The sequence below is a fragment of the Dermochelys coriacea genome, chromosome 20, assembly GCF_009764565.3.
Source record: "Dermochelys coriacea isolate rDerCor1 chromosome 20, rDerCor1.pri.v4, whole genome shotgun sequence".
NCBI classification, from domain to species: Eukaryota; Metazoa; Chordata; order Testudines; family Dermochelyidae; genus Dermochelys; species Dermochelys coriacea.
In genome coordinates, this window is record NC_050087.2 from 3,459,279 (window position 1) to 3,480,090 (window position 20,812).

Below are 20,812 nucleotides of genomic sequence, written 5' to 3' on the forward strand. Positions count from 1 at the left end.
CCAGGGACACTAGTTCAAGGCCCAGCTGTACTGCAGCTTCTGGAGGAGAACTGGAGAGGGAGGATGCTAGTGAGGTTGGATAGGCAGCCTCTAAAATTCCCCGTGCTGGGAATCCCTGATATGGGGAGCACTGGGGGCTGGGTGTGCATATGCTTTAGGGGTCCCCATCCCCCTTCCATAACCCAGGAGTCCTGGCTGCCAACCCACCCTGCTCTAACCACTAGACCCCATGCCGCTCCCAGAGCTGGGAGAGAACCCAGGAGTCCTGGTTCCCAGCCCACACTCTATCCCACTAGACCCCCCCCTTCCTGTCCCCAACACACCCCACCTGCTGCAATTCCCCCCCTCCGCCATACGGGGAGGGTACCCTGTGTCCGGGAACCTGCATGAGCCTGAGCTTGGGCCCTGGCACATGAAAGTCTCCCAGCTCTGGGAGGGGTGTGGGGTCTAGTGGTCAAAGAAGGGCAGGTTGGGAATCAGGACTCCTGGGTTCTATCCCTGGCTGGGGGATGGGGGGAGGGGTCTAGTGGTGGGAGCGGGGGCAGGGCTGGGAATCAGGACTCCTGGGTTCTATCCCTAGCCTCACTGACCCCACCACGGTCCCTGCTACAGGCCGTTCCACTTGTACCAGGACTCAGGCTCCTGATCCCATCACAGGCCCTAAAGGAGCCATGTTGGCTCAGCCAGCCCATCTCCCACAGGCCAGGAGCCCCGAGCCCCCAGACGTGCACCAGGCAAATCTCCCCCCTGGATCCCAGGGGGAATCCAGCGACCCCCCACTGCGGTGAGTGGAGTTATCCCTGGGAGGGCAGGCTGGGCCCTGAGAGTGGGGGGAACTAGGAGGGTTGGGGGCAGGGGAACCGTATGAGGAGGGTTGTGGGGAGCTGGGAGCTGGGGGTGAACATGAGAAGAGATGGGGGCATGGAAACCGCATGGGGTTGAGCCTTGGGGGGGGCGATGGGGTTGAGATGGGTGAGCCTTGGGGGGGGCGGAGAGCTATGGGGAGGGTCTTGGGGGGGTGAGCTGTGGGGGTGTGTGGAGAGCTGTAGGGGGAAAGCTGTGGAGGGGTGAGCCTTGGGGGGGCACTGAGGGGGGTGAGACTTGTGGGGCAGGGGAGAGCTGTGGAAGGGTGAGTCTTGGGGGGGCACACGGTGGGGGGGTTGAGCCTTGGGGGCGGGGAGAGCTGTGCCCCAGCTCTCATGGGGATGTGGGTCAGGCCTGGCCCAGCTGTCAGCCGGGGTCACTGGCCTTTGTGTGTCCGGCCCCTGGGCTGACACCAGCCCAGCGTTTACATCCCCAGCATGCAATGAGATTGCGTCATTGCAGCGTGACATCACACTACGAGGTGACAACAGCGTGACATCACCACATGACATCACGTGACGAGGTGACAGCGGCGTGACATCACCGTGTGACGTCCCACGGCGACAGGGCACCGCAGCGTGACTCCACCCCATGAGGTGACCTCACTCATTGAGGGCATGATGTCATCATGTGGGCTCTCGACACCCACCCCCCAGAGCGTGACATCATTTCCCTGTGGCCTGACATCATCGTGGGCCCTGTGAGGTCATCGCGCTGTGGGGTGACATCACCTCGCCCTTGCAGCCTGGGCTGGATTCATGGCTCCCTAGTTGCTCTGCCAGGCCCAGCCACTTGGAGCCCTGCCAAGGCCTGGGACGGGCACAATCCAGAGCCGGCTCACGCCACAGGCATGTCCAAAGTGACACGCGTCCCTGTCAGATTGATAGCCAACCAAAGGGGGGTCCCCTCTAGCTGTAGTCTCCTCCCCCCTCTGAGACCCCCAAAGAAGCAGGGAGTTTAACCGTCAAATGCGACACCATTTCCCGGGGACCCTTTGCCGGCAGCCGCAGAGGAGAGGCCAGTGAGGGAAGGTGCACCGCCCCCACTCCCCATCCCCCCAGATGGGGACCAGCACATTGGCAGGGCTGGGGCGTTGGGAGTGGACAGAGGTTTCCCTGACGCTGCCCCCACGCATTGCTCCAGGGATGGCCCTCCCTGAAAATCTGCCATCTCATCCTGAGGCCCCAAACCTGAGGCTTTGGAAACCTTGGCCCCTGGAGATGTTTCATTCCAGACCTCGATCTTGCGAACCACTCGCTGGGGATGCCCTTTGCCATGATGCTTGGGGGGGACACCCCAGTCCTCCGAGAACTGGCTCCAACCCACGGCTCCCCTCCACCTGCCAACTTCCCCCATGGCAGGGAGAGGAGCCCCCCCGTTTGCCCCCAAGCCCGTGGAATCTGAGCCAGAGGCGTTGCAGTCTGCTGCATGGGGTCCCGGCCGCGCCCCCAAACCCGAGTGGCGCTGTGACCATGTGCACCAGGAACTGGGAACCAGGCCCAGCCCCCTGCCCCGGCCTCTTCCTCTCCAGGGTATTTTGGAGGGGTGGGAGGCCTCAGGTTCAGATTTTGCCTTGGGCCTCCCCAAAACTGCTGTGTGGCCCTGATGCCCTCTCCCGCTTTCCTCTTCCCATGAACTCCTCTGCTCCTGTACAGCCCCAGAGAGCTGGATGGATCCCGAGCGCAAAACCTAGCACCGCAAACGGCCTTCTAGGGCCAGGCGGGCAGGCAGCGGGCGTGAAAACCCCCCGAGATGGCGCTTGGGTGGGGAAAGTTGTGAGTTTGCAGCAGGGTTTGGCTTCCTGTTGCCTTGTGCGTGTGTGTGTGTGTGTATGTGTGTGTGTGAGCACGCCCACAGCTGTGTGTGTGTGTGTGTGTGTGTGTGTGTGCGCGCGCAGATCCATCCCAGGTTTTCAAAGTGTCTCTGAAATTGTAGACAGCATGCTGTGTGAATTCAGTCCCAGGGTCTTCCCTCACACAGCCTCACACAGAGCTCAGCCCTCCTCCACATTCAGCCTTAAAAGTTTTTCTTAAAAAAAAAAAAAAAAAGCTTCGAAAAACTGCTCCACAACTTGAAAGGGGCAAAGAAAGAGAATTTTGTGTGTGTGTGTGTGTCTGTCCTGACACTTCCCCCAAAGCCCCAGCACTGCATCAAAGCCCAGCAGCGTAACACTGAGTCGCTCTCCCATGTGGAAAGACTCAAGAAATCATCGGGAAAGTTTCTTAAAGAAAAACAAGACTTCCTTCTCCAAGGTGGTCCTGGGCTCCAGTCTGAGAATGGAATATTTATAACCTGGCCTGCGTCGGGCAGACAAAAATCACTTTTTTTTTAACCATTTTTTTTCTTTTGGTGGATTTCAAGGGAAAAGAAAGATGGGGAAAGTTTTGTGAAGGGGAAGACTAACGATCTTTGTTGCTGCTGGTTTGGGTTTTTGTTTTTAATCATTTCTCTGGATGTTACATTTTTCTCCTGGAAAGAAGCGAAGTGCCCCGAAAAGTGGAATTTCAGCATTGAGGCACCAAAGGGTGCGATTTTGGGGGAGAAAACATCAAAAAGGAAAAGAAAAGGATCCTTCCCTTGGAGCGCGAGTCACCATCCCATTCCGGCTCCAAAAGGTACGCTGCATTTTTAAAAAATAATTGTTTAAAAAAATATTAACTACAATTTTGAGGGGGAGCAGGAATTTTGCCCAGTTTAACGGTTTCTGGTTCAAGGGGATGGTTTTGCTTATGGGACGCTTTGTCTCAGGACCTGCTGGAATGACTTTAATTTTGGTGGTTTTAAAACCACACACACCTTTAGAAAGACTTGATCCTTTTTCGGCTCCACAAGATGCGGGAGTAGCTATTCCGTGACACCAAACTTCTGTGCCTACGGGGAAAATACAACCGTAGCTAGAATTCCCAAGCGCCCCATGGCCAACAAAACCCAGCTGACTTGACACTAAATTTCCCTTCATCCAAGTTTAATTTTGCAAAGTTACTTAGTTGCTTTTTCCCCCCTCCCTCCCTCTGCTTTTGGCAAAACAATCCAGGAGGCTCCCAACTTCTGGAATCGGATCAGATCCAATTAAATCAGATGGGAGTAGGGGGAGGGGGGAAATTACTTTGCCAAATTGCAATTTGTCAGGCAGGGATTACGCAGCCCAAGTACGCGCTTTTCCCCCGGCTTTTACTGCGTTTGCTTTTCGCACCACTGCGGTTTGTTTTGCTTTGTGAACTTGGTGAAATAATTCCTGGGCTGTGGGGCGGCCTCCCCCTCCCTCTTCGCCACAAGTCGGGCCAGGTCTCCGGTGGGTGCCAGTCCATGGAGCTTGGCTGAGGATTTGTTTGGGGCACTCCCACCCCCAGCAGGCCCGGATTGACTGGCTGACACATCCATATGTCCCATTCCCGGCTCAGCCAGCGGTGCTGATGTACTGAGCGGCCCAGAGAGCCCAGTTCCTGCAGCTGGCTGGGGGCTCAGATTAGGTTCAGAAAATCCCAGGGGGGAAGGGGCCTGTGGAGGGCTCTGCGCAAGGGAAGTGACATCGCGCGTTTCTTTATTGTGATGTGGAGAGACCCACACGCACGCCTGGTGGCTGAGCCGAGATCACCCAGGGAGACCCTGGCGCACTTGTGCTCGGCAGAGGCTGGAGCTGGCTGGGTGGGTGGGCGGCGCGGGGACCAACCTGATGGAGGAAGGGGGTGGGGGGTTGAGCCTCCAGGGACAGGTGCAGGCAGAAAGTGAATGCAAAGGCTGTGCTGGGCCAGGCTACACCCTGTGGGTGAGTGGGGAGGCCCCCGTTCTCCAGCCCGTAGTCCAGGAGAAGGGAGCAGGGTGGCTGCCGAGGCCCCGTGGGAGCAATGGATCCAGCGCTGAGCCCAGATTGGGACACACGTCCGGGGCAGATCGGGCAATGGGGCCAGGGTGATAAGCGGGCATCCTTGGGGCAGTGGGAAGCCCCGATGCACCTGGGGCCAGAAGGATGCCATCCCGCTCATTTGTGGCACCCTTTATCCTGCCCAGCCCCACCAGAGCCCTAGGCCCTGCCAGGAGCCCCAATCCATCTAGCCCCCATCGGTTCCACTGGGCAAGGCCCAGCCCCTCCCCACCCCATCCATAGCCGGGTGGCACCTGGAGAGAAGCAGGGCCCCCCCTGCCGCTGCCTATGGCCCATGCCCTGCCCGAGGGTCTCTGCATGGCCCATCTGCAGCGCGACGGCCAGAGCCTGACCTCCCTGGGCAGTGGGAGGTGGATCCTGGGCGCGAACCAGTCGCACCCCGGGACACGGCTCCCTTGGCTGGCTGCCGGGCAGTGCTGGCAGTGCCCGTTCAGGGTTAGGCCGAGGATTTCACTCTCCCTGGATGAGTTCCCAGAAGCCACCGGGAAACATTCCCAGAGGGCGGGAGGTGCCCAGCGATTGCCCCACCCGGGGAATCCTGCTGCTTAGCCCAGGGGTCCTGAGCCTCACTTTGCTGCATCAGCAATTCCTGGTTTTGCCACGGAGATGTGACATGACTGGGCGGGGAGAATCCCTCTGTTGTGGCTCGTCAGGAGGTGTGTTATGGTAACGCCTGGAGGTGCTACCCATGATCGAGGCCTCAGTGTGCTAGGCACTGCCCAGACCCTGCCCAAGATCAGGGCCCCACCGGGCCAGGCACTGCACAGACCCAACCCAAGATCAGGGCCCCGCCGGGCCGGGCACTGCACAGACCCTGCCCAAGATCAGGGCCCTGGTGGGCCAGGCACTGCACAGACCCAACCCAAGATCAGGGCCCCACCGGGCCAGGCACTGCACAGACCCTGCCCAAGATCAGGGCCCCAGTGGGCCAGGCACTGCACAGACCCAACCCAAGATCAGGGCCCCGCCGGGCCGGGCACTGCACAGACCCTACCCGAGATCAGGGCCCTACCGGGAAGGGCACTGCACAGACCCTACCCGAGATCAGGGCCCTACCGGGCAGGGCACTGCACAGACCCTACCCGAGATCAGGGCCCTACCGGGCAGGGCACTGCACAGACCCTACCCGAGATCAGGGCCCCACCGGGCCGGGCACTGCACAGACCCTACCCGAGATCAGGGCCCCGCCTGTCTGAGCACTGCACAGACTCCACCCGAGATCAGGGCCCCACCGGGCTGGGCACTGCACAGACCCTACCCGAGATCAGGGCCCTGCCGGGCCGGGCACTGCACAGACCCTACCCGAGATCAGGGCCCCGCCTGTCTGAGCACTGCACAGACTCCACCCGAGATCAGGGCCCTGCCGGGCTGGGCACTGCACAGAACCTACCCGAGATCAGGGCCCCGCCTATCTGAGCACTGCACAGACTCCACCCGAGATCAGGGCCCTGCCGGGCCAGGCACTGCACAGACCCTACCTGAGATCAGGGCCCCAGTGGGCCTGGGACTGCACAGACCCTACCTGAGATCAGGGCCCCGGTGGGCCAGGCACTGCACAGACCCTACCTGAGATTAGGACCCTGCCGGGCCGGGCACTGCACAGACCCTACCCGAGATCAGGGCCCTGCCAGGCCACGCACTGCACAGACCCTACCCGAGATCAGGGCCCTGCCGGGCCAGGCACTGCACACACCCTACCCGAGATCAGGGTCCCACCGGGCTGGGCACTGCACACACCCTACCTGAGATCAGGGCCCTGCCAGTCTGGGCACTGCACAGACTCCATCGGAGATCAGGGCCCCGCCGGGCCAGGCACTGCACGCACTCTACCCGAGATCAGGGCCCCGCCGGGCCAGGCACTGCACGCACTCTACCCGAGATCAGGGCTCCACCGGGCTGGGCACTGCATGCACCCTACCCGAGATCAGGGCCCCGCCGGGCCGGGCACTGCACAGATCCTACCGGAGATCAAGGCCCTGCCGAGCAGGGCACTGCACAGACCCTACCCGAGATCAGGGCCCCGCCAGTCTGGACACTGCACAGACTCCATCCGAGATCAGGGCCCCGGTGGGCCAGGCACTGCACAGACCCTACCCGAGATCAGGGCCCTGCTGGGCCAGGCACTGCACAGACCCTACCTGAGATCAGGGCCCCGGCGGACTGGGCACTGCACAGACCCTACCCGAGATCAAGACCCTGCCAGGCAGGGCACTGCACAGACCCTACCCGAGATCAGGGCCCTGCCAGGCCGGGCACTGCACAGATCTTACCCGAGATCAGGGCCCCACCGGGCCGGGCATTGCACAGACCCTACCCGAGATCAGGGCCCCGCCAGGCCGGGCACTGCACAGACCCTACCCGAGATCACTACCTACAAACACTGCCCATGCATCTCCACCCTGATGGGAGCTCACACACCGTGGCCCACTCAGCCCTCAGCCTCTCTGCTAAGCTTTCTGCCACAGGGCCAGGGGCGCGGGAGGCCTTGCCACTGCAGACACTAATCTGCTAGGAACCGGGCAGGCCCAGCTGACGCACTGCAAGCGGGCAGCAAAGCTTCAGTGGAGGGGAGCCAGCTCCCACGCGGTCCGTTGTCTCCCCAGGGAGAAGGGTCCGGGGGAGGTAACACCAAGCAGTTGATTCATTTCGGTCTAAGGCCTTGGGCACAGCAGCTCACGCTGGGGTGCGGTGTGGATGCTCTGATTTCAGGCTGTACCTGCCTTATTTCGAGCCAGCTGCTGCTGGCTGACCTCTCCATTTGCCCCCGTTTCACCAAACCTCGCGAGGCCCCATCTCCATGAGGAAACTGGGCTGGGACCCCCTAAGAAGTGAACGCAGAGGGACCTGGTGCACACTGCTTCCCGGACAGGAGCAGCTTTGTCCAGCTTCGCACCCATTGACTGGGAACCGGCAGGATGCAAACTGCCGCTGCTGAAACCCAAAGCAGGGCAGCGACTCTGAAACGGCTTGAAATTAAGTCATGTAGACAAGACCCTCGTTAAACCAATTTAGACCCGCTGAGCTAAAGTCGCTGAGGAATGGGTTCACTCCCATTTAACTAACCCAGTGCGAGTTCATGTCCGGACAGGAACACACCCAGGCCCCTGCTCGGCTCCTGGCTCCCTGGGCGTAACTGCCACCAAGCTCGGCTCCATGGGCCCCATTTTCTGGGGCCCAACGTGGGCCCCCTGCTCGGGCACTGCCCAAGTAATGCATCTGCGCTGCGCCCTTTAGAGAATCCAGGCCGAAGAGTCTGTCCCATGGCGTCCAGGAGCCAATGGGGCCTGCCCCAGCTACCTGCAGGGATGGGGCAATTATTGCTTTGTGTGTGGATCACAGCTGTCCTGGGGGGCTGGGGTTCTGGGCAGGATGGCTGGGCAGGGCTTGGCTGGGGGTGGCTGGGTTTTTTAAAGTAAAATGTCAATTTCAAATAATCTCATCATTTGGACTGAGAAACCTGTAGCTATTCTGACATTGCAGTAACAGCTGGGGTGTGGAAATATAGAGCGGGGTGGCGGAGGGAGAGCGGGCTGAGAGCCAGGACGCCTGGGTCCTATCGCCAGGTCTGGGAAGCCAATGGGGTCTAGTGGGTTAGAGCCGGGGGGAAAGGGAGCTCCAGGACGCCTGGGTTCTCCTCACGCCTTCACCACTGACTCTGGGTATGAATTTAGACAAGACCCTTCGCCCCTATGAGGTAATGACACTGAGCCAGTGACCCAGGCTTCACTTAATGCCTGGTTGGTCCCTGCAGGTCTTTGGCTGCTGAAGAAGTGGGAGCCGGGGGGGGTCCCAGGCTGGGCACAGGGCAGGGGGCCCGGCCCCATCGGATCCAGGTGATCTCAGTGCTGTGCCCTGGGTGCCGGGTGCGCCCAGTGGGGTGTGAGGACCCTGCCCAATGAGGGGTGAGGGTTTCAGGCTGGGGCCCTGTAGCTCTGTTCCAGCCCCCACCCGCCATCCATCTGCATTTGCTCCTTGTTTATTTGTACGTCTGGCTCCGTGCGGCTCAGCCCTTGGCCCCTGCCCAGCGCAGGCTCCCGTCAGCTCTGCGCCAGCCCTCGGCGAGCGGGGGGCCGCTGGGCCTGGGGATCCCAGGCTGCGTGGGGTCTGCAGCTCCAGAGCTGAGGGGGAGACTGCCTCTGATCACAGCCCTTCCCAGTGTCTCAGACATGCACTCAGGGCAGCTGCTGGTTCACAGCCCGTGAACTGGCCGTGGCTCAACGGGGCGGGGTATTTCCATCACATGCTTGGTATAGGTTTCAGAGTAGCAGCCGTGTTAGTCTGTATTCGCAAAAAAGAAAAGGAGGACTTGTGGCACCTTAGAGACTAACAAATTTATTTGAGCATAAGCTTGGTACCGTTAGGTTCAGGTCGGGAGTGAGGGGCAACGGCAGAGCTGTGGGGGAGCCCAGGGCTGGGCTGGCCAGGGGCTGCGGGTCAGGAATGAGGGGTGCTGGCAGAGGCGGGCATCTGGCTTGCTGGCAATGTGGCACGCCGAGCCGGGCGAGGCTGCCCACTTCAGAGAAGCCTCCGTCCCGTGCAGTGATTCATCGCAGACACCCTGCAACATGTCGGGGCCATGGGGCACGAAGGGAGAGGCTGGGAGCTGGAGCTGAGCCTGGAGCTGGAGAATCCCGTAACTCGATGCCCGCTAGGAGGGTGGGCGGGGGTGGGGAACACCCCACACCCCATTGTGCCATGGGCTCCCATACAGAGTGACTCTACCTGGATGTCCTGCCTTCAGCAAGGCGGGACTTCCTGACTTGCCAGCCTGTTGCGAGTCAGGCCCCTCGCCCGTGAGGGTCTGGGGCAAGGGGAAGGGCAACGGGGAGGTCTCACCCCAGTGGCCGAGTGGGAGGGAGCTGGGCCAGCAGGGGGTCCCGGTGGGTGGACTCCCAGCCAGGCGGATGCTTTAGCCCCACATGTGCAGCGTTGCTGTCTCCCCGCAGCCCCTGGACCACCTAGCAAGAGCAGGCGGCCCTGCCGGCTTGCACACCGGCCTGAGCGCTCCCAGCCCTGCAACGGGCCAGGCCTGGGCTGAGCAAGGCGGCTGGGTGGGCAGGAGTGGAGACCAGACAGGGCAGGTGATGGTCCCAGGGTCCTCTGCACACAGCTCGGCTGGCACCCCCCACTCCCGACCCGCAGCCCCCTGCCAGCCCAGCCCTGGGCTCCCCCCAGCTCTGCCAGTGCCCCTCACTCCTGACCCGCAGCCCCTGTTAGCCAAGCCCTGGGCTCCCTCCCCAGCTCTGCCAGTGCCCCTCACATCTGTGCGAGTGTAGGTGTGTGTGTGTATGTCTGTGAGTACATCTGTGTGTGCGTGTATAGGTCTGGGTATGTGTGTAGGCAAGTGTGTGTGTGTGTGTGCAGGTCTCTGAGTGTGTGTGTGTGTAGAGATGTGTGTAGGGGGGGTGTAGGTCTGGGTGTTTGTAGTTCTCCGTGTGCGCAGGTCTCGGTGTGCCATGTGCCCATGTGTCACTGCATGTGGGTGCAAAGCCAGATGTTCCAGCTGTTGGGTGGCCCGGGGGGAGGGAGGGGTGCCATCCCCCAGCTCGGTAGCAGCCCTCCCAGGCCCCTTTACTGGGCACTGCCAGGAGCTCAGCTGGCTGGCCCCACGTGGGTTTACTGCCTCGCCCAGAAGGATAATGGAGGGGTGAAGGGCCAGGCGGAAAGCCCCCCAGAGCCGCGGGGCCCCCAGTCCCCAGAGCAGGGCGTCGCTAGGACAGCGGGGTGCATGCCCGGCGCCTGGGAACTGAACTGGGGTCTCTGGAGCAGGGGCCTGAGTCTCCCCATTCAAGCAGCTGGGCTCTGCAGCTGGGGCGGGGACAGACTCGTGGGCAGCCCTGTCTCAGCCAGCATGTGGGATGCTAGTGGCCCCGACAGCTCTGCAGGTCAGCACGGAGGGCGTTTGGGGGGGGCATCTCCTATGAAAGCAGTGGGGAGCCCCAGAGGCTTTGCTGGAGGGGAGTCCAAGGGAAGGTGCCTGCAGACACTGGGACCCGGCGCTGGCTTGGCCGACCTGGCCCCAGCCCCGTCCTCGACTCTCCCAGCCCCCGGGCCAGCGGACCACCTTGGAACCAGTGCCCCGGCCCTCCCCCGGCATGGGGATCAAGCTCCTTTCAGAGCCCCTGAACCTGAAGCAATGGGCTTTGAGGCAGCTGTCTGGCCCGGGCAGATTAGCAGCGTGGATTGAATGAGGCGGGCGGCCCAACGGAGGGGTCAGGCATGGTGGGGGGCTGGGACAGAGACACAAGGCCTCATTTGGGGCAGGGAGAGCAGGGGCCGGCCTGGCCCTTCCCAGGGAACCTCGGGGGCTTTCGGCCATAGTGTCCTCCGGCCCCAGCTCACTGGTGATTTTGTTTTTCTCCGTGACCCAGACCCAGCCTGTGTCAGCATGTGGGGGGGGGAGTGTCTGCCGCAGATCGGGGCACGAGCGGGCTCAGGAGGGTAGGAAATGGGACTTTTTCCCTCTAGGGGGCTCTGGCTCCCATCTGGTCCCTGGCTGGTCGTTCAGTGACTCCTGGGCACGGGAAGCCCATGGGGGGGCCCCGGGGAAGCTCGTTCTCCAGGGGCTGCCCCCATCCTCCCGTCCCTTATGCAACCAGCGTGGCCGGGGAGTGGCACTGGCTGGGTGCGGCTGGCAGGCCGGGCGGTGCCATGCATGGGGCACGCCCTGTGGAGTGGGGGGTAGCTCTGGGGCCGGCTCCCCATGGGCGGGGGGAAGGCCAATCCACGCAGGAGCCGGAGCAGCGGTTTCCCTGAGGCCGTGCAGGGTTAAACCAATCGGGCACTTGGCTGACCCCAGGTCACTGAGCGGGGGCCGGGGGGGCGGGGACTGTGGCTGCCGGGCCAGCAGCCGTCTGGGCCCTGGGGTGGCCAGTGGCTCGGCTGGCAGAATTCCCTGAGGAGCTGGGCCCGAACCCACCCCCAGTGTCTGGGCAGAAGGGAGTGGGGGGATGCCATGGGGTCAGGCTACCCTTCAGCCGGCTCCTCCACCAACACCCAGCTCCCCCGACTCCTCACCCAGCCCCCACAACCCCCAGCCCCCCCAGACCTGTCACCCCAACACCCAGACCCCCACCCCTTTCACCCCAACGCCCAAACCCCCGACCCCTCACCCCAATGCCCAGCCGCCCCAGACCTGTCACCCCAATGCCCAGCCCCCCGACCCCTCACCCCAACACCCAGCCCCTTCACCCCAATCCCCAGCCCCCCCAGACCTGTCACCCCAACGCCCAGCCCCCCGACCCCTCACCCCAAAACCCAGCACCTTCACCCCAACGCCCAGCGCCCCCAGACCTGTCACCCTAACACCCAGACCACTACACACCCTGGCTCAGCATGAGAATTACCCTTGTCTATCTGTCTGTCTGTCCCCATCCACGCCTGGCCCCAAGCTCCAGGTCACTGCCCCTCTACATGGGCCCGCACCCCTGGGCTGCTCCTGCCGCGGGGGGGGCCTCCGGGGAGCAGCTCAGCCTGGGGGGGGGCACCAGGGAGCGGCTCAACCTGCGGGGGGGAGTACCAGGGAGCGGCTCAGCCTGGGGGGGCACCGGGGAATGGCTCAATCTGGGGGGGAGTACCAGGGAGCAGCTTGGCCCGGGGCGGGCACCGGGGAGCGGCTCGGCCCAGGGGGGGCACCAGGGAGCAGCTCAGCTCCGGGGGGGGGACACTGGGGCATGGCTCGGCCGGGGGGGCACCAGAGTCCAGGGCGCAAGCATCTTGGGCCCTGGGCTGGGGGATGGATTTTGCCACACAGGCTGAGCTGCCTCTTTATCGGGCCTGGGATCTCGGCCTCATCCAGCCTGACGTCAGGTCCCCCCGCAGTGGGGCTGGGGAGCCCTTAACCATGTGGTTGCTGGGCTGCGCCATCTGGAAAAACGTTTCTGGGAGAAGCCCTCAAGCTTCACCCCGGGAGGCAGAGGGATGGGAGGGGGCAGAGCTGGCAGGAGGGGCAGGGCGGGGGGTGGAGGGAGCCCAGGGCTGGGCTATCAGGGGCTGCGGGTTGGGAGTGAGGGTCACCGGCAGAGCTCAGGGGGGCAGGGCTGGGGGGGTGGAGGGAACCCAGGGCTGGGCTAGCAGGGGCTGCGGGTCGGGAGAGAGGGGCACCAGCAGAGCTCAGGGGGGCAGGGCTGGGGGGGTGGAGGGAACCCAGGGCTGGACTAGCAGGACCTGCGGGTCGGGAGTGAGGGGCACCGGCAGAGGTCGGGGGGCATGGCTGGGGGGTGGAGGGAACCCAGGGCTGGGCTAGCAGGGCCTGCAGGTTGGGATAGGGGCGGGTTGGGGGGGGGTGTCACATGTGCATGTTTTGTAACCTGCACTTTTCACGGACTATGTAGCCACCCCATTTACTCAGCGGCCCAGAGGGGACGGCCCTGGGGATTCCCCTGCAGGCTCCCTGGTTCCGGACCTACAAGTGAGTGGGGAGAGGCCCCATTTCCCATTCCCTCCCCTGCCTGCCCCAGCCAGGCCCTGGGGCTGGAGCAGAGCCAGCACCCCCCAGAGTGGAAAGTCCCAGTCCCACTCCCTACCCCCTCCTGCCCCACTAACAGTGGGTCCCAGGCTGGGCAGGCGGGAGTCTGATGTGTCAGCTCTGTGCGTCCTTCCGGTTCGAACAGGGGGCAGAGGGGACGGGTGGAGGGGGGAGTCCCAAGCCCTGAGTCTTTTCCTGGAGCCTCCAAGCATCTGGATCAGAAGCTGTTGCCCATAGAGTGGGGAGAAATGTCAACTTCCATTCAGGGTTTTTTCCGGAAGAGCTGGGGGGACGTTCCCCCAGATATGGAAGAGGAGTCGGGATGGAAACAGAAACCATGGCCAGCCTGGGGTTCCTATCTATCTATCTATCTATCTATCTATCTATCTATCTATCTATCTATCCCAATCCACCCCCTCTATCTATCTATCTATCTATCACCCCCATGCACCCCTTCTATCTATCTATCTATCTATCTATCTATCTATCTATCTATCTATCCCCATCCACCCCATCCACCCCATCTATCTATCTATCCCTATCCACCTCATCTATCTATCTATCTATCTATCTATCTATCTATCCCCATATCTCTCTCTCTCTCTCTCTCTCTCCCTCTCCAGGGTCCTCGGGAAACTCGAGCCAGGGGGCTGCTTTCGGAAGGGTTTGTGGGAGCTGCGCCCCTGCCCTCCCGTGCCCAGCGAGTGGCGTTTGGGCAGTGAAGGCCAAGGCCTTGCGCCGGGCGCTGCAGCCTCTGGCCGCAGCCCGGGTTCTTGGCAGGCGCGGGAGGAATGTGTGTCAGTTTGAGTTTCTTGGCAGGGAAGGTTCCCTTCAATCCAGCCTGCGCTTGGCTCTCAAATTTATGCCCATAGGCTGCTACTTGGGTGGGCCGGGGCCGGCTGGGTCGGGAAGGGGGGGGCGCGCATGAGGGAGCTGGCTCATCATTCCCATTGGCTGCTGGGACGGGAGCTTGTTTCTTCTGCTGCCCCTCCCGCCCCAAATCTTCCTGCTGGGGTGTGTGTGTGTGCGGGGGGGAATTGTCATCTCACCCCCTTTAATTCACAGCCCCCAGGACCGGTTCAAACCCCCGAGCCGCATGCTGGGCCCCCCGCTGACAGGTCCTGGGCAGCCACAGGGGGTGAACAGCCTTGGGAAACCAGGGGGGTGCGCCCCGGCATGGCCTGGAGCTGGGGTCCCCCCGCTGGGCTGGGAGAAGTGCAGGGTTAGGCCTAGGAGGGGAGAACTGGTCCCCAGCCCTGGCTCTAGCCCAGAAACTGACTGGGGGAGAGGCGGGCAGAGTGGCCCAATTTATCCCTGTTCTGTTCACCAGGACAGTGCCGTATTGACATGTGTGTGGGTGGCTGGGCGCGCCCATGGACGCTGCTCAGTGTGGAGCAGGGTGAGCTGTGGATGTGCGGTGGCCACCTGCGGGCTGCGAATGTGCATGTGGTGTATGTGGGGTGCACGCATGTGCTATGCATTTAGCAGCATGTGTGTGTGTGCTCTGCATGTGTGCATGTAATGGCATGTGTGCTTTCTGTGTACAGTTTGTGTGGCATGCATGTGGCATCGTGTGTGTTGTGTGTACAATCTGTGTGGCATTCATGTGACCATGTGTGTTGCATGTACAGTCTGTGTGGCATGCACGTGTCCGTGTGTGTGTGTTGTATGTACAGTCATGTGGAATGCATGTGGCCACATGTGTTGTATATACAGTCTATGTGGAATGCATGTAGCCACATGTGTTGTATGTACAGTCTATGTGGTGTGCATGTGGCCGTGTCTGTGTTGTATGTACAGTCTGTGTGGTATGCATGTGACCACTTGTGTTGTATGTACAATCTGTGTGGTGTGCATGTGACCGTGTGTCTGTTGTATGTACAGTCTGTGGGGTATGCATGTGGCTGCATCTGTGTTGTATGTACAGTCTGTGTGGTATGCACAGTCTGTGTGGTGTGCATGTGACCGTGTGTCTGTTGTATGTACAGTCTGTGGGGTATGCATGTGGCTGCATCTGTGTTGTATGTACAGTCTGTGTGGTATGCACAGTCTGTGTGGTGTGCATGTGACCGTGTGTCTGTTGTATGTACAGTCTGTGGGGTATGCATGTGGCTGCATCCATGTTGTATGTACAGGCTGTGTGGTGACCGTGTGTGTGTTGTATGTACAGTCTGTGTGGTGTGCATGTGACCGTGTGTGTGTTGTATGTACAGTGTATGGTGTGCATGCACTTGCTGGGTGGGTGGTGTGTGCACGTCCTTGTGAGAGGTAGCCGAGGATGAGGATGGTGTGAAGCAGGGTCTTGCCCTGCCTGGCCCCCCCCACCCTCGCTGAGTGAGCCCCCCGTCCAGGTGGCTGGTCTGTGCCCCGCAGCCCGGTGCCGGCCCCGGGGGAACTGGGCAGGGTGGGGCCGGTTCAATTGGACAAAGAGCCACCAAAGCCAATGGACAAGGGACTGAGCACCAGGCCCCAAAATTGCTCCCCACTGCCCAGCCCCACCCAGCGGCTCCAGCCCTTCCGTAGGCTGGAGCCTCGGCGGGGGGCAGAGAAGACCCCAGTGCAGCGACTTGGGGGGTCCTCTGGTGCCTGGCTTGGAGTGCATGGGTCCACAGGCCCGCGCCCATTGAAGGGGTCTGGGCAGGCTGCTGCTAATTCCTTCCAAAACTCTGCCAGTGGCCCGCAGTGCCACCCGCAGCCCCTGCTGTCCCAGCCCTGGGCTCCCCCCGACACAGCTCTGCCGGTGCCCCGCTCTCCGGCGGGCAGGCGAATGCAATGAAGTGCAATGGAGCCCGGCCAGGCTATGCGATCTGCTGCCGGATGACACCGCGCCATGCAGTGCGAACGTGGCACAATCGCCGACCCGGCGATGCCACACATTGTGCGGTGCAGCGCCAGGGCCGAGGCAGGCCACGCCATCCAGCCTCGTTGGCGGCACCCTACTCGAATGCCGTCCAGTACCGGGCCATGAAACGATTTGGGTGTCTTGCCCGCCGTGCGAACAGCTCCCTGCTGGCGCTCAGTAACTAATGCCTGGGGGAGCCGGCGCAGCTAACGGGGATCCAGTGGAGGGTTGAAGGCAGCAGCTGTGCCCTGAGCAGGGTTCTGGTACATCGGTGACCTCCTGGCCCCGAGCTCCGGGTGGGCACATCCCCCCCACTGCCCCGGAAGCACCCGCGGACACACCCAGGCCTGGGTATCTGCACCCCCACCCCCAGCAATGCCTCCAGCCCAGCTGGGATCTCGGAGGAATGTCCTATGCCTGTCACTCAGTGTCGCCATGGAAACTCCCCTATCTGCTTTCAAAAAAGTGCTATTTGGGGGCGGGACCCAGGGGAGGAGGGGGAGGGGGAAGCAGAGGAGGGGTCTTGGGGGCGGGGGCTGGAGAATAGGCTGGAAGGAAAGAAGTTCACCCCCTCCAGGGGGCAGCTGCCCTGGGAGCTGCCTTCCCCAGCTCTCCCTGCCCCAGGGGAGGGGAAAAGCAGGCTTTGAACGCACCCCCCCTCTGCAAGGACCCCAGCCCAGCCCAGCATGGGAAGGGCTGGTGGGACCTGGGGCTATGAAGAATGAGCTCGCATTGAACTAGACACTGGTGCACGTTAGAACAGGAGTTGCAACAATGACTGTTCCCAGCCTGTGCTGGGGGACGGGGGACGCTGGCTGAGCCAGAGAAGGAGTCATCAGCTAATTACTGGCTTAAAGTATTATATGGTGCAATGCCCGTATGTCACCAGGGCAATGGGCACCAACCCTGCTGCCGGTTTAATAGGGGCCGCTGGTACCAGTGCTGGGTAATAACGTGCAAACAGCCCCAGCACTTGTGAGAGACCCTACAATAACAAACCAGTGTGCAAACAGCCCTAGGGCTTCCCAGCAACCCTACAATAACAAACCGTTGTGCACACAGCCCCAGCATTAGCGAGAGACCCTACAATAATAAAGCATTGTGCACACAGTCCCCGCACTAGCGAGAGACCCTACAATAACAAAGCATTGTGCACACAGCCCACGCACTAGCGAGAGACCCTACAGTAACAAACCAGTGTCCACATGACCCCAGCGCTAGTGAGAGGCCCTGCAATAACAAGCCAGTGTTCAAACAGCCCTAGGGCTTCCCAGCAATCCTACAATAACAAACCGTTGTGCACATGGCCCCAGCATTAGTGAGAGACCCTACAATAATAGAAATGAAATCGTTGCAGTGAGTGGGAGGTTTGTTTTTTGTGGCCCAGCCAGCCCCACTCCCATGCTGGACCGCAAAGTGGGGTGGGTGTTGGCGAGGCCATTCGGAGCAGGGTCTCTGGACATGATCTCATCACGGTTCAAGGCAGTTCCCGGCGTCCCTGTGGCCTTCAGGCCAGGGAAGCCGGGGGGTCCCTCTGCAGCGCCACGAACCAGCCATTGATTGTGGGAAATGCAGCGATGTGGGACCCGGCAATTCGGGGTGGTTCCTCCCCCTTGCCCCCTGCTCAGCATTCCTCACCCTCTTGGTTGTGGTGGGAACCGTGGGGAGCAGCAGCAGTGGGAGGGCGAGGGTCCAGAGGAGGCCGAGGGGGTGCCGAGACCACAGCGACCCGGGGCGCAACGGCCGCTCATGTGTGTGAGGCCAAGCTCGCTGTCACACAGACAGACCCCAGGCCTCAAGGTGACAGCTGCCACGGCAGAGGGGTGCCCCATCACCCTGCTGAGGCTGTCAGGGGTTTGCGTTGGGGGACCTGGGTTCTATTCCTGACTCTGCCACTTGGGGTGCCCCCATGTGCCTCAGTTTCCCCACCTGTGTAGGGAAGGTAGTACTTCTGTTTTGGTGAGGCAAGGCCCGTTGTGCCCTCTGTGTCTCCAGGCCTCCAAGCCAGCTAGATCCTGGCAGAGCACCCAGCCCCTGAGCTCCACTGGGAGCCTGGCACGGTAGGTGGCTGGCATGGGGGGTGTCTCTGAGGCCTGGCGACAGAGAGCAGGCAGCTAGGAAATGTGACCCTCAGCCTGGCCTCAGGGCTCACCCCAGGCCCTGGGCAGCCTCCCTGCAGCTGCTTTCCCCTTCCCTCGTCACGCCCCCGGCCTGGCAGGGCCACCTGGCAATCCAGCTTGGCCGTGCCCTGTTCCTGCTGCCGGTGCTGAGTCTCCCATTCCGCCTGGCACATCGGGGTGCCCGTGCCGAACCCCCACTCGGGCCTTGGCCTGCAACGTGCCACGAGGCCGTGGTGCCCCCTCCTCCCCAGTTTTGGGTCCCCAGCGCCCCAGCCCTGACCCCCCACCACATTGGGTGCCCCGGCCCCGGCTCCCTACGTGCAGATCCATGGGGCTCTGCAGCTGGAGGCGGCGGGGGGTGAACTGGGGGATGACTCAGGCCGATGGGATGCACTGAGCACGCAAAGCCTTGACTTGGAGCCAGCGAGGGGGCAGCTGGGTGGGAGTCGCTGGGGGGCCCAGCCAGCACCGGGGGGGGCACCCAGAGACATAACATCAGTATCTCCTCTCCAGCCCAGAACCCCCCCCCAGGCACAGATGTGGGCATGGGGCTGGAGAGGGAAGGTTTCCCAGTGGGTAGAGCCCTAGACCCTGGTCCTCCTCCCTGCTCTACCTTGTGCCTTGGGAGAGGCACCGTGCCTCAGTGTCCCCATCTGTACGATGGGGTGTTGTCAGGTGCTCATGGCGATGAGGGCCACGTAGGCGCCTCCGCAGGCCTGCACCGAGCAGTGATAAACGGGGACGGGCAAGGGGGAGCATTCGGGGCTGGGGCGGGGGGACTAGCAGGGACAGCTGGGGGGGGAGATGGTGCCCCATGGGAAGGGCTGGAAGCCTCGCTGGGGGGGCATTGAACATTAGAGGAGCCTTGGGCGTCGGGCCCCATTGCAGGGCCCCTCACCCTGAGTGCCTGGACCCAGGCAAGGCCACAGAGCCTCTCGCGCCATTTCACGGCGACCTCTCTCCAGCCAGCCTCAGACACAAATCCCTGTGCCCAGCCCGGGGCTCTGCCCTGCCCAGCGACGGGACGCACCGCGGGCCAGGGTGCGGGGGAGCTTGTCCGGCCCCAGCAGTGCCGGGGGGCAGAGGAGATAATCCCAGGGGCCCTTCTGACTGCTGTGAATGGGGATTGCGACGGGGAGAATCCAGGTTGGGGGTCAGGACTCCTGGGTTCTGCTCAAGGAGGGGGGCAGGTCTAGTGGGTTAAAGCAGGGGGGGCGCGGGACTGAAGGCCAGGACTCCTGGGTTCAAGTCTTGGCTCACACAGAGGAGAGTTTAATAGTTTTGGGAGGGAGCTATTAGGAATCAGGACTCCTGGGTTTTATCCCTGGCTCCAGGAGGGGAGTGGGGTCTAGTGTCAGAGCAGGGGGCTGGGAGCCAGGACTCTTGGGTTCGCTCTCCTGCTGCCTGGCCATGGACACCTCCTTGCTCATGCGGGCATTTCCGAGGCTCTGTGCGATGCCAAGCGCAGCCGGGGGGCACCGCCCAGCCAGAGCCCCGTGTGTACGGTGCAGGGCTGTGGTGACCCAGTACCTAGACGTGGATCCCGATAAGGGAAGGGGTGTCCCGGCGCTGTTGGAAAACCACCCGGAGTGGCAGGAGTTGGGACCACAGCAGGGGTCAGGGCTTGGGGGGAGGGGGTTCACAGCCCTGGGCCTTCAGCTGCCCAGCAGGATGGGACCCATGGCCACCAGCGGCGGGTCTTAGGGCCCCCCCGTTTTTCTTTGTACCAGACAATAGGGCCGGGGCGCTGGTGTGGGCTGAATGGGGAAGCGGAGGGGGTGGAGCAGCAATCGACTCAATTACTAGACAAACTTTTGAGAGTGGCCTGCAAACTCCTGGCCTTCCTTCGGGGTGGAGGAAGGGGGGGGGATGGGATTCCCCCTGGCTCCCAGCATCCTGGAGGCTCGTGCCCCCGCCTCGCTGGGCAGCTGGTGAAGAGGGAGGGTGCGCCCCTTTCTCTGCCCCAGCCCCACCCCCACCTCTCCCTCAGGGAAATGTTACTATTCCTCCCTCCTGCTTTCCCACCCCCCCTTCTCATTTCTTGCCCCCCCCGGCCTTACCATGTGCCCCATCTCTGTGCGTACCACCCCTTGGTCCCTGCCCCCACCCTCCTGCTTTTGCCCCCCCAAAACCTTTTCCCGCCCCCAGCAGCCTCCTCTTCTTCCACTCCCCCCCCCAGTTTCACACCCCTGCCCTCCCCCTGCCCCATTCTTCCCCGGTGACACGCGGACAAAGCCCCCAGACGAGCTCTCAAAGGGGGAACTGAGGCGTGAGAATCCACCCCCCCTCCCCATTGCAAACCAAACCCTTCTTCTTCCCAGCGGGCTGTGGGGCCCCAGCCCCCCCCTTTTGGGGGTGAGCCCCCCCTTGCTCTCCAGGGAGAGGCTGGAAGGAGCTGAGGGCGCCGACACCGAATGCCACACACAGACAGCCGCCCCCCCCCAACTCCACCGCCCCCACACTCCAGCTTGTTCTCATTTCGTGGCCTGTCGCGGCCCAGCTCAGCCCTATCTCCCGCTCCACTCCCAGGCAGGGCCCCACGCCCGGGTGGGCCAGCCACGGAGAAGGGGCTGCCAAGTGCTGGGGCACGGGGTGCTCGCCCCGCCAGGGAGGAGAGACCCCCGTTGTGCCTCAGT

At 62.4% G+C, this 20,812-nt stretch overlaps 1 protein-coding gene across 1 annotated transcript in view; it reads left to right on the forward strand.

Moving 5' to 3' along the window:
- Positions 1-2,758: 2,758 nt before the first annotated feature.
- Positions 2,759-20,812, forward strand: part of GLI1 (GLI family zinc finger 1) — a 35,426-nt gene continuing 17,372 nt past the window's right edge. Inside the window, exon 1 of the mRNA XM_038379417.2 lies at positions 2,759-3,479. The gene's annotated coding sequence lies outside the window, so the exon portion shown is untranslated. The remainder of the gene's footprint in view (positions 3,480-20,812) is intronic.